The 13962-nt window shown below is 35.8% G+C and overlaps 1 protein-coding gene across 7 annotated transcripts in view; it reads right to left on the reverse strand.

Moving 5' to 3' along the window:
• DLG2 (discs large MAGUK scaffold protein 2) overlaps positions 1-13962 on the reverse strand; it is a 2068078-nt gene that overhangs the window by 1409488 nt on the left and 644628 nt on the right. The window lies entirely within an intron of this gene.

The following is a 13962-nucleotide window of genomic DNA, read 5'->3' on the forward strand; positions in this document are numbered from 1 at the left end:
GGCATTTAAAGCATACCTCATGGAAATGAGATTGTCTGAATCATGGCTTCTTCAGGCCTACTAAATCCGCCCTGACAGGTCCAACTTCATTTATATAGAGAAGATTCTTTGATGAGGAAATTCAACATATGACTAACTGGGAGATGTAGATAAGTGTTAAGGAATGGCATTTCCAACACATGATAGCATTTTGGCAAGTACGGATGATTAAAAACTTGTGCGCACACACACACACACACACACACACACAGAGAGACAGAGACAGAGATGGAGAGAGCTGGTCGTGGGTTTTTTTTCCCAATTTGCATAGACTATATAGACTGTGGCTTACAGAATAACATCAATAAGAATGTAAAGGGGAATCTGTGGCAATGTTCAAAAAACAGTTCAATTCAATAAATATTTACTGCGGGCTTACCATGCACTCAATGTTGGGCCCACAAAACAAGCACTTTGCCTTAAGGGGTTTATATGTAAGTAAGTCAATACCACAGAGTGTGTTTGGAGCTAAAATAGAGCATTATAGACAAGGAAGAGCGGAAGGTGACTAATTTTGCCTGGGGCAGGAAGGATTCACTAAGGAGGTTAAACTATTATATGATTTTTGAAGGTCAAATAGGAATTCTCCACTGGGACCACATCAGAACAGGACAGAGGAGAAAGTTTTCTATTCCAAGGAAACAGGCCTGCACCCAAATGGCAGGGTTTGTATTCTCCCAAGATGGTATACACATTTAAGTTCATTGGGAAAAGTGGTCATGCATTTGAGAAGCAGTGCATTTTAATGGAAAAAGTACTGGACATTAGCAGTCCGTACAAGTCACTTAACCTCTCTGGACCTCAGCTGAGAGTTGAAACTTGGACTCTCTAAGTTCCTTTTTAAGTCTAACATTGAATGATTGTGTTAAGATCCTAGAAGCACAGGGCTGGAAGGAGTCCTATCCATCCATCTCAAAGCCTAGATAGGGAGAAAGACTGCTATCCACACTGGTTGTAGAATACCTTGATCAAGGATCTGATTAACCATGGGAAGAATGAGTTACACATTAGCCTCTAGGTCAGCATTGCCCAAGAGAAATATAATGAGAACCAAAATGTGAGCCATATATGTAGTTTAAAAATTCTTAGTAGTCACACTGAACAGAGTAAAATGGAAAAAATTAATCTTAATACTATATTTTATTTAACTCTGCAGATCCAAAATATTATAATTTTGAAATATAACCAAGAAAAAATTTATTGGGATAGTTTACTTTTTTCTCCATACTAAGTCTTCAAAAATCTAATATATATGTTACACTGATTAATAATGCATCCCAATTCAAACTAGCCACATTTCAAGGGCCCAGCAGCCACATGTGACTAGTGGCTATTCTCTTGGACAGCACAGCTCTAAGGTGTATCTTCAGAAACTTCTAGACAGCTCTAGGGACACCCACATTCCTCCACCACATGAAATTAGGTTTGAAATTAATTGTTATCATTGAATTTGATGTCAATTGTCAAGGCTTTGTTTCCTAAGGTGTGTCTCCTTGGAGTAGTAACATTGCCCTTACTTATACCCCAGCAGAAAGGAAGACTGGGGTTTCACTTTCACATTATGTTGGGGGGATGGGGTTGGACATCACTGAAGAAGGAAGGAATCTACCATTGACTCAATTTCCCTTATGTATAAGACACTTTGAAGGGCTTGTAAATATTAGCACATGTTAAGTTGTACAGAAGAATCTATGTCTATGTGATAGCCATTAGCACCCCATTTTATGGATGAGGAAACTAAGGCTAAGATGGGCTAAATAATTAGCTCAGGCTCACACAGCTGGAAAGAGATAGAGAAAGAATTCAAACCAAGGGTGGCGATATTTAAGAAGCAGGGTTACTAGAGCTAACCCTGCTTGGTCACATAAAATTCCAGAGCACTGTAGTCTGAATAGTCCTGCAACCCGAAATTCCTCTTCTGACCATTAAAGCCCTGCATCTAGGCACCTTTTCACAAGCCTGGGCTAATTCTTTCCGAAACAGTACTTGAAGCTTATCTCTCTCAGTTGGTTTTCCTCTTGGCTAGACAACAAAACCCTCTCTATCATTCCTTCCCAAGACTACTAAATCAAAACAAATCCCAACAGTTTCCCCTTCATCTTTAAACAAAGTAGCCATGTTTCCACTCCTTCTGATCATTGAAGCTTTTGTATGAACACTCAAGAAGAAAATTCAGGGGCTCTGCAAAGCAGTATGGTATATATGGGAAAGACTGGCTCTGTCATCTTCTTGAATGTGACTTGGGCACATCAATGTGCCTCTCTAAGTTGCAGTCTTACAGTCTGTTAAATGAGGGCAGTAACAATACCTGACAGGGTTGTTACAAGGATTAAAATAAAGATGATGACATTCCTAGCACATAGTAAGCACTCACTGAGTAAATTCCTTCTTTTCTTCTTCAGCACAGTGGCCATCCACGGCCCTGTTATGTATTGCTGCTCTTTTGACTCACTCCCATTAGTTGGTCTCCTCCCCAGGAAAAGTATCTGAATAGGTTCAGTAACAATTACACATGGAAGTAGGACCTCAGGGCTTTTCCCCCCTCAGCCTACTCAGTGGAACTGCTGTGAAGAAGACAGACATTGTGCATGCTCTTTTTCTCTGGAGGATATATTATCCCCTACTTAAGACTGTGTCAAAAATATTCTGCGCAGGATATTCCTGAGGAATTTATGGCACTGACCATCCCTCCCACCCAGCCAAAGCTCTACATCCTGCCTCTAGCTGTTTCTGTTTTAAGACTCTGCAGACTGTGGTGCACCCCAGGGAACTTGGCTTTGTTTAGCCCTGAAGGAGGGGATAATGAGAGAAGAGGTGAGAATCACCTAGTGCTGCAAAAATCAATGTTATTGACTGCTGGACTAAAGGAAAGAGAAAACAGCCTTGCTGATTGTGGTGAACCAGAAGGAGGAAAGGAGTGGGAGGTGGGCAGCAGAGTCTATGTAATGAGAATGCGCAGGCACCCTGAATGAGTGACCCTCATTACACATCAACAGTTCTGTCTCAGCAGTCTCCACCCACCCCCCAGTCTCTACCGCTCCAGTCATTTTGTAAAACTATCTTCTAACTTGTGTATCTGCACTGAAATGATGTTTAGATCTAAGGGAAAATGTGACTGTTTTTCACTGCACTGGTGAAATTTAAATTTTTATTTTCTTATCTGCTATTTGCAATAACAGAATTTTTTGAACTAATCAAATGCTTCTCTAAAAGTTTTATTATAGAATCTTTTTCAGACAGAATGATTTTATGTCAAATTAAATTCAATAATCCATTACCTAAAACACACAGACATAGATACCATTTCTTAATAATGCCTCTGTTCCTCGTACAGAATATCGTGTTTAGCACAAAAGGGAGACTCAATTAATGTTTGCTTTAAAAATGAACTGAAGAAGATATGGAATTCATGTTCTAGTAAAGAAAACAAATAAGAATAAACACCTCCAATATAAGGGATACGTGTTACACTATTAATACAAAGTGCTACAAGAGTAATACAAAGTATAACAAGTGGTACACTAATAATACAAAGTAATACAAAATAATGAAAGATAGGAAACAGAGAAGTTTCATCTGGGAGAAGATAAGAACTGGCAGGGTCCAGATGGACTGCACAGTTACTATGTAGGCGAAAGAAAAGGCAAATACCTTTCTAAACAATTAGAAGGAAAAATAATGACAAATATTTTTATAGTGTTCTATAATTTACAAAGTATTTTCATATTCTTTTATTTTTATTTATTTATTTATTTATTTATATTTTTTATTTTTGGCTGCGCTGTGTCTTTGTTGCTGTGTGCAGGCTTTCTCTAGTCACGGTGAGCGGGGGCTACTCTTCGTTGTAATGTGCAGGCCTCTCATTGCAGTGGCTTCTCTTGTGGAGCACGGGCTCTAGGCCTGCGGGCTTCAGTAGTTGTGGCATGCGGGCTCAGTAGCTATGGCTCGTGGGCTCAGTAGCTATGGCTCGTGGGCTCTAGAGTGCAGGCTCAGTAGTTGTGGCGCATGGGCTTTGTTGCTCTGTGGCATGTGGGATCTTCCCAGACCAGGGATCTAACTCATGTCCTCTGCATTGGCAGGTGGATTCTTAACCACTGCACCACCAGGGAAGTCCTGTTTTCATATTCTGTTCATGCTTTGTAACAACCATACAAGGCGCAGTGAGTGTGTTTTGGTGCTGTTTAAAGGCATCTTTTGTGTACAGAAAAGATTATTTGGAGCTCTCTTGGTTTACAAAATTAACACTTAATTTTTTAAGTTATAAACTCAAAAGCCTAGCTTCTACTTAACTTTTTAAGTTCAGTTTATAAGTGTACTGTTCTATCTATAAATCAAGCAAGATTTTTACAATCACCATTTTTAAAGTTTTTATGACTTAATTAAATTCCCCTTAAACAAATTTAACCTGAATTTATAAATTTACTATATTAAATTTCCTTTAAAGTACTTTATCTGAATAACAAACCTTCCCAAGTACTTAAATAATTCTTTTATATCTAATAAATAAAACTTAAAATATGGGGAGTTTTAAGCTTTATTATATGTTTCAATGTAATTCACAAATGGTACGATTCTGTATATCTTTCACCTTAAAATCTCAAGTCAAAATCAATTCCTTGACATTCTAAAAGTAATGTGTTAAATACTTTAATCTAGCAAATCTCTTTAAAAATATAAGTACATACACTACCAAATATATGTAGTTATTATAGAACACAAAATATTAATTAAAAGGTTTAATTCCCTTCATTATTTTATAATTAATCAAAATATTTTCAGGATTAAAGACTTCTGCCCACTAAGGAAACAATTATGCATATCTTGTGGTTGGTTTCCCAAGAATTTTTGAGGGTTTCATATTTAGTTCACTGAGACTGTATATCATGTAGAGATATTGGCTGGGAGATGTGTAACTACAGATATTGAGGGTGATTTTTCTCAACTCCTCAACAATAAGACTAAACATTGTTTTATAGTCACTATCTTATGAACTACAAAATTTTAGAAAGGAATTTGGTCCTAGCTTATGTCCCCTGGATTCAAAATATATCATAAGGGAATCATCAGCTACACAAATTCACAACAACTACAAAGTTTAAAGCAACTTTCTTCACCGCTTCAGTTGGTGTTTCATTGACTTCTTTAAAATATTTCAACATCTTCTTAATGGATCCTGAGTATCTCTGAGCCTCGTTCAGGATACTAGAGGGATGTTATGATTATCATCTCAACTAAGACATTAGAAATTAAACATCGGAAAAACTGATTTATTCACCTAGAAGTGTAGTAGCCTATTTTCTAAGTGGAGATGGATTTCAAACCTAGGTTTTCCATTAAACATCAATTTTTCCACATCTCCCCTATGTCATGAGCAGTGGATTGAGACATGGCTGGAATGGGTTTTGGCTGCCTATGTTGAGTGTAAGTGGTGTCTAAAAGGAGGTAAATGATGGAAAGGTGGTTGAGGCCATACTATGGGGATGAATAATTTTGAGGGCAATGGGAAACACAGAAAGTTCTTGAGTAGAGATATGGATAGCCAGTTCTTTTCTGTGTTTTAGAAAAATAAGTTTGGTGCCACCATGGGGAAGACACATTTAGAGGGGAAACAGAGGGAGAATAGAAAAGCCAGTCAGGATGTGCCTGTGGCAATGCGGTGAGAGATAATGAGAGCCCTCGCTGAGGGAGGAGAGGTAGAAAGACACAGAAGTAGAAGAAATCATTCCAAGGATTTGTGAACTGATTACATATCCACTGGGGCTGGAGAGTTAAAAATAATTTCAATGTTTCTACTCTAAATGCCTAGAAGATAGTAATAATAAGGAAGTTGTCTGGTTGGCTTCTTTTTAAAATAGCCACACACACACACTCACACACACACACACACTCACACACACTCACACAAACAGCTCAAAGCACATTATTTGGTGGTGTGGGTATAAAAGTGTTAGGGGACTAGCTAGAGAAATAGATTTGCATTAAGTATACATATTTTCCCTGTTTGAAGTTCAATGGCAATGATCCTTTTGAAACTCAGACTCACCGTATATTTTTTCCAAACTGTATCTCATTCTAAAGCTATTCCAAGGTTACACTTGAAAACTTTTTATCCTCTGCTGAAAAGCAATCGTCTGAGAAAAACAATGCTTTCGGTCCCTGCCTACCTTTGTTTATTTACTTTTCAAAAAAAAAGTTTCCCTCTTATGCAGCCATTTTAAAAGATGCTTATGAAGAATTATTAATGACATGAGAATGTTTTTATGATTACGGTATTGAGTGCAAACACAGGGTACAAACAATTAATCCTGGATATCTTACACACATAACACATCACATTCATAAACACACACATATGGAAAAGTGAAAAGAAAATAGAACTTTTATACATGAGTTTCAAGGTTACGAGCAAATATAAATTTTTGTCCTTCTTTGTATTTACGTAATTTCTATAATGAGCATATATTACTATTATAATCTTAAAAACAGTTGAGTTACAATGCATACTAATTATAACTGATTCCTAAGTTTACTTTTCCTAAAGAGTTTGAAAGAGTGTGGATTATAAATTAATTGACTAAACATCCAACACACATGCACAGGGCTCCAAAAAGATTCAGGGATTCACTTCAGAAATCTACCTTATTCCCTTCCTTCCAGGCTCACTGCATACCACTTGGCCTCACTTTCCTCTTTGAATCTAGGTACAACCTTAAAAAAATAAATAAATCTATGTATACTTTTTAAAGGAATATGTAAATCTAAGTACACCCATTAGAAACTAAATAATAAGTAAATAAAATGACTCAATATTTGTCCCCTGCTATTCATCTAACTTTCATTTTTAAAAAGATATTCCCTCAGCGTCTTTCAATTAAATTCTGCCTATTTTGAAAGTGCCAAAGTCTTTTATGAGTCTAAACAAAAAGAAAAGATTTAGTTTATATTTGAGAAATATTTAGGGCCAGACCTTCTCAGGGTCAAATGTCTCCTTGTTTTATTGTTCATCCTTCCCTTTTCAATTCTCAAGAGCTAGGTTCTCCAAGCAATACCAATTTATCCTGGGGAGTTTTGTTACCTTATTTACTGCACTAATAAAAGGTGCAGATTTGAGCAAATAGGCCTCTTTCAAAGGGTGCCTGTACTTCAGTTAGTTATTAATGTGTCTTCAGTATAAGCACCCCCAGATTCATGGGAGGGTACAGGTTACCAGGCTCATGGGAATTCTTCTGGCTAATGGAAGAAACTATGATGCAACCAAATCAGGGGACACTGGGATCTGTATCATAATTTGTCATCTTTTACTTGCATATTCCTAATTGAGGCTGTATGTTCCTCAAAGCAGGGAACATATTACAGTGTTTTTCAAATTGTGACTTGTGGCCCATTCTGTACTCTTTCAAATTCATTAATAAAGGTAAAAGAAGAAATCGGTTTTAAATTAGTCAGTATATATTATATTTCCTCAACCATTTTATGATTATAAAACATTTAGTAAGTGTTGACCAAAACTACAGAAAAGAAACAAATTTTTAAAAGGCTAAAATAGAATAGAAAATATCAAAATGCGTAGCTTTTGGTAAAGTTAAGTACCGCTTTGTGAAATTTGTACAGAGTTGCAATTTTTCATTTATATTCTTTATGGATTGCAGTCCAGAAAGTTTTAAATACTTTGGCTATATATGTTACTCAGACAAATATTAACACATAACAGTTTCTCAACAAACTTGCTGACTCACTGCTTTAATTCCAAACATAAGCTGTAAGACAGTAATTCCCAAATTTGTCTTATGATAAGAATTACCTAGGGTCTTTTCCAGATTCCCAGAGATTCTGATGTTGGAGAAATACTGTCATACAAGAGGCAATAATTTGCCATTAGAGAAGAAATTTGTTGAAAGCAAAATTCATTCTCCTTGTTGTATATCTATTCATATTTGGTGGTACCATAGCTAATCCAAAGATGCAGTCTGCAAAATACATCCAGCTCTTTGAGCAGCTAACAGTCATTCATTCAGCAAATATTTATTGATCTTTTGTCACATGCAAGGTAATGGGGATATAAAATCTGTAAGACATGGTCCCTGCCCTCTAGTAGCTTAGAGTAGATTTATTTCAGAACTACGGTGGGGTCCCCTGAGGATCAGAAGATTTTAAGCCAAAAATAAAATGAAGGCTTGAATGCACATTTATGACATTAGTCTTGGGTAATCTACCCTTCAAAATGTTCACAGGATTAAAAAGCACTAAAGCTGCAATGGCAACCACAAGTCAAAGCAGTTTTTCTCTAATTCATACTGATCAAATACAGAAGAGCTGAGAACCAGTACCCCACAGCTGAGGAGAACTTGGTATCAGGGCAGGAAAAGACAAAGAAGAAGATAAATATCCAAAAGTAAAATTATATACAGAACTGGACAACTTGTCCCCAGTCTTACTGACACCAACCTGATCCCAACTATCAACATCTTTCACCTGGATTATCACAAGAAGTTCTAATTGGTCTCCCTGTGCCAACCCTTGTCCCCTTAAAGTCTCTTAAACACAGCAGCCTGAGTGACCTTGCGACTCCTCTGCTTAAAACCCTACTGGCTTCCCTTCACTGAAAGAAGCCAAACCTATAAAGCTTTACATGATCTGCTTGCTCACTTTGACACTCTCTTGACCTTTCTCTTGCTAGTCACACTGGCCTCCTAGACATTCCTTAACATGCCACCTGAGGGCCTTTGCCCTTTCTGTTACCTTTTCCTACATGGTTAATCCCTTCACATCCTTTAGGTCTTTCCTCAAAAGTCACCTTCCTAGTGAGACCCTCACTAACCACTTTATCTAAAACTGTAACTTCAACCCCTTCCCACATTCACACTTTTGATTGATGGTCCTTCCATGTTTTGTTTTTCTTCTTAGCATTTATTATTTATACTATATATTTTACTTAACTGTGTTTTTTATTGTCTGCTTACCTTACAAGCATATAAATTTTATAAGGATAAGGATTATTGTCTATTTTATTCCACCTGATATTTTTAGCAACTAGGTCAGTGCCTGACACATAATAGATGCTCATTAAATATTTGGTGAATGAATGAATGTAGAATACAGAAGAAAACCTCATGCTCTGACTGTAACCATCATTTATTAGAAAGAAGAGAAGAAACAGTAAACTCATACTAAGTAAAATATACACAGTTATATTATTTACTTAATTCCTTACTTTATTTAAAAAAAAGATTTGAGGTCTCTATGACACATTAATTATAGTTCACATATCTATATTATCTATTTAGGAAGGTTTTTAAAAGGTTTAGAGTGGAACAGACCTGATTTAAATGCTGGCTTCATAGGCACCTAATATTTGTGTAATATTAGGCAAATTATTTTTGTTCCTTAAACTTTAGTCTTCCTCATCTACAAAATAATGATGATGATGGTGATGTTTACCTCCTAGGTCCCTGAAAAGCGTTTTGAGAGAGTGTGTGCAAAGTTATTGGTGTAGTCCATGGCTCATGCCAAGAGCTTGAAAATGGTAGCTATTATTGCCATTGTTCATTTTGCTATTGTATTCTTTATCAATTTTTTGTAAATTTTTTTGTTTTGAATTAAAGAGCCTCAATAGAAATTATAAATCCAATATTTTGAGTAGGCTTAGGTATTATAAACCCAATACACTGAGTAGGCTCACAACCATTTGGATGCCATAATATAGGGGCCCAGTGAGGGACTAATACATTATTGACCTCCTAAAAGAGACTATTATTCAACTGGAACCCTGAGAGGGATCACCCCTGATTTGGAGAGCTATAGGTGTTATATAAACTGTCTACACATTCTGATTCATGATTCCAAGCCCTGTCTACAGCAAATAATGTTTATTAAAAGCATCAATATGTGGGACTATCATAGAATCTACCAAAGAGTAGGTGTCAGCAGCATAAGGAGACAGAGTTTCTGCAAGTTTCCCTTTCAATCAGTCCATCAATCATTTTTTGCATTCTTAAAATACAAACAAACTAAAAATAATGAAGAAAATAGTATACAGTTCCTGTCCTCAAAGTGCTTAAAATCTACTTGGAGTGAGGCAATACCCAAACATAAAAAAATAGCTAGCAATGCAAGATAATAATGCAAATGATGGCATAAGGCAATATAAGATTTATTGCCATGAAAGATGGAGAAATTGCACTTACAAAATCAAAGGGGGAATAAAGTAAGGGAATTAGTGTGGCTGGGGTCAACTTCTTGGAAGACACCCTGTACTATTTTTTAAAGGAAGGATAGACTTTAGACAAGCATGACCATGCAGAGAAGGGATACCCATTGCAAGAAACAATTCTAGCAAATGCTCAGAGGCAGAAAACCATGGGGTGTTTGGAAAAAAGCAACTTCACTGAATAAACCTGGTAGAAATGAGCATGATGAATGTCTGAATTCTAGGGTGTTTAGGCATATAACAAATTGTTTTAGTTTGAATTATTGATTCCCTCCAACTTAGCTTTACAAATCTGGCTGTACAGATCCAGAGGATGTGACTGAGTGCAAGTGGTTTGTGATCGCCAAATCCAGTATTCAAACCCAAGCCTATATGACTTTCAAATCTGTGGTTTCATTTTTCCTTTCTCTCAAAATAATTTAACAAGCATTAAGGTAAATAAATCTGGGAAGAAGCTGATTAAGTAATAAAAAGAAATCTGGGACTTAGCTAATACAATCATTTAACAAATATTTACTGAGCACCTACTATGCCCTTGGTGCTGTTCTTGATGCTGATGATATAGATATGAACAAAACGAACTGAACTCTCAGTCCCAGAGAGTTTACACATTACTCCTATTTGGTGGCCTCAATTTTATCAATTAAGAATTAAATTAATTGAGCATTTACTATATTCTAAGAACTTTTTTTACAGTGTTTACATGCCTTATTTCACAAAATTCTAATAATCCCTAAGAGCTATCATTATCCTTATTTTATAGATAAAAATACTGAACTTCAGGTAGGTTAAGAAAGTTTCTTATACACAAAATTTGTATAAATAAATGGGGAAGATATACCTAAACATAGTTCTTTTGTAATCCCCAAAACCCACACTTTAAAATCATTCTGCTATGCTCTTTTTCCAAAGAGCTGTTATATTTACCCTCAAGGAATTTCAAAATTAAGAGCAGAATTCTTGGATCTATGGGGTAGGCCGCAGGATTTACTAGAATGAGCAGTAAATCAAGGGTCAAGAGGCCTGAGCCTTATATTAGGTCTACTTCTGACACACTGTGGAACAGAGTAACTGGCCATTTCCTTTCTCTACCTAGTTTTCTTATCTGTGAAATGGGTCTAATACCTGCCATTCATATTTCAGGTATTGTAGACTCACAAGTATATATGGGTGTGTCTACAGTAGCAAGATGAAAGGAGGGAAATAATGAGATGAGGAACATAAAATTATTTAGAAAAGTAAAAGGTATCACCTAGATGTAAGTTATTATCATCAATATCATTACTTTCTAAAATAGAGCCATTTCTATAGACAAGATAGACATCTGGTGCAACAAACTTCCTATATGTTTTCTTATCCAAGAGGTACTTTATGTACAACATAAGCAATTTGAGATGGAAGAGGAATTATACATCTATGTAATGATCAAATTGCTCCTTTTGTGTGGCCACACTCAGATTAAATTGCTCTAATCATATTCTTTAAAACGTTAAAAGATAAACCCAAGCCAATATGATATGAATGTTCATCAAACTCAACAACCTAACGCTAACACGAAAACATACAACATAAATAATACCCTCTGTCTAGAAGTTTTCATTTCTTTTCCTTCTGTCGAAAGTTCTCCTTCTAGAAATAGGTGGCAAATTAACACAATCTCTAAAGAGTCAGATTGTGATGATGGCTCAGCCAGTTCTCACAGCCCTGGCTTTAGCTCTCATTTATTTGTTTTACTCTAGTAGTTCATGTTCAGCCTTGCAAGACCCTACTCCCCATCCATTTCAACTATTTGCAGCTCTCCAAAGTGTTCCATGCTTTTGTCATTCCCTCCACCAGGCATGCCTTCCTCACTCCAGGCTGCTTGGCAAAACTCCATTAGCTGTCAAGATTCAAGTCTGAGGTGACTTCACAGTGAAAACTTTCTTGACAAGTCCATGTAAAATTGGCCAGTATTCTGTTTTGTTTTGTCCCTATAATGCCCTGCATAGATGTCCATTACTGGTCCTATAATATTTCAAACCACTTATTAGTTTACATGTTTGTGTCCTTTCCAAGACTGGAAGCTTCTTGAGAGCAAGGACTGTTTTCTATTGATCTTAGTTTCCCAGACAAGCACAGTGCATAAATCATAGCTGTCCTTCAGAAATTTTTTGGTAGATTAATGAATAAATAGTGACCCATGAGTCACATTCTGATGTCTGTATGTATGTGTATTAATGCCTTGATTTAACGCCTTGATTATTACATAAAAACATATATGAAATACATTAAAACATACCACTCTCATAAAATCTTTTTCACTGTACTATATTATAAAGGTCCAATTAACAAAACAATCATTCTAGAATAAAAGACTGTGACATCAGGGGCTTTTTCTGTGCAGAATAACATAAGCAAGAGATTCTGCTTTCCTTTGAATTTTAACCGCCTTAAAGTTTTGGGTCACTGTAACACCAATCATGTTAAATCATGGCAACATGAGAAGCTACACACTATAAAAGAGACTTTACCATAGCTGAGCAAATAAGTAATTTTGGGCACAACAGAAATAAAATCAAATACTTTTAAAATGTATAATAACATAAATCAAAAGTTAAAAATAAAAATATCATGTAAGACTTTATTGCACCAACTTGGTAAAATATCAGACCCCAAGTGATCTGCAAACTCTTCTGCAAAACTTGCTATCTCAGAAGGAAAAGATAACCTTATAAAATTATAAAGTATGCAAGAAAGTACAAGAGCTAATTATTGAAAGGCATAGGCATATTTAAAGTTCAAGTTAAGCTACTCAAAGCAAGGTTAGATATGCTGTATGTGGCAATGTATGTGGTCTGAGTTTCTATTGATTAATGTATCAGAGGTATTATATCAGAGTACAGATTTGCCAAAGTACTAAGAATTTATTATCCAAAAGTCATCTGAATTAAGATATATTTGGTAAAACTCTTTTCATTCTCTTGCTTATGAACTTAAATGAGAAAAATTTAAAGCTAAGCCCACAAAGACCGCTGATAGTAGTTAATAGTAAAAAAAAAAAAAAAAAAAAAAGGGATTTCCCACAACCCATATCAAAGGAACTTTGGACTCAGGTTTTCTTGTACTTCTGAAATATAACAATGAAATATCAAAACAATCATTATCCCTTAATCTAAATTATTTATGGAGATTTATCTGAAAAAAAGCATGTTTCTCCTTCAAAAAAGATGAGGAGAGAAAACATTTACAATTCATTGAGTTTACAAAACAATGTATGCCATACCAATAGTTTGGAACAGAAGGTGGTGATGCAGAAATCCAAGTTGATATCTGGGCACACTCTCTAGCTTTTTAAATATTTCTTTTCATGTTGTTTACTATATCCATCATAGGCATGGAAAAAATTGACTGTTGAAGTTAATCTTAAAAGTAGTAGAAAGTAAATTCTGTAGAACTCTGCAAAATGATCCGCAGAATGCTTCCAGGCTGTAGTTGTGAAAGAATTGGTCATCAAAACATAAATACTACCTGTTTGACATTCAAATAGAAAACAAAAACGGCTTACAAAAGAGTGAGCAGCAGGGAGTTCTTTAATAAAACTTGTAAACACAGAAAAGGAAACTTTAGTGCCCAGACACATTAAAATACTCCCGCAGTAAAATAAAAGGGGAAAACACTTTACATTGACTTTTTTTTTGAGATTTCTATTTTAGGTATGAAGTCTTAATTGTCTTTTA

This window comes from Balaenoptera borealis (genome assembly GCF_965194805.1).
Source record: "Balaenoptera borealis genome assembly, chromosome: 11".
NCBI lineage: Eukaryota > Metazoa > Chordata > Mammalia > Artiodactyla > Balaenopteridae > Balaenoptera > Balaenoptera borealis.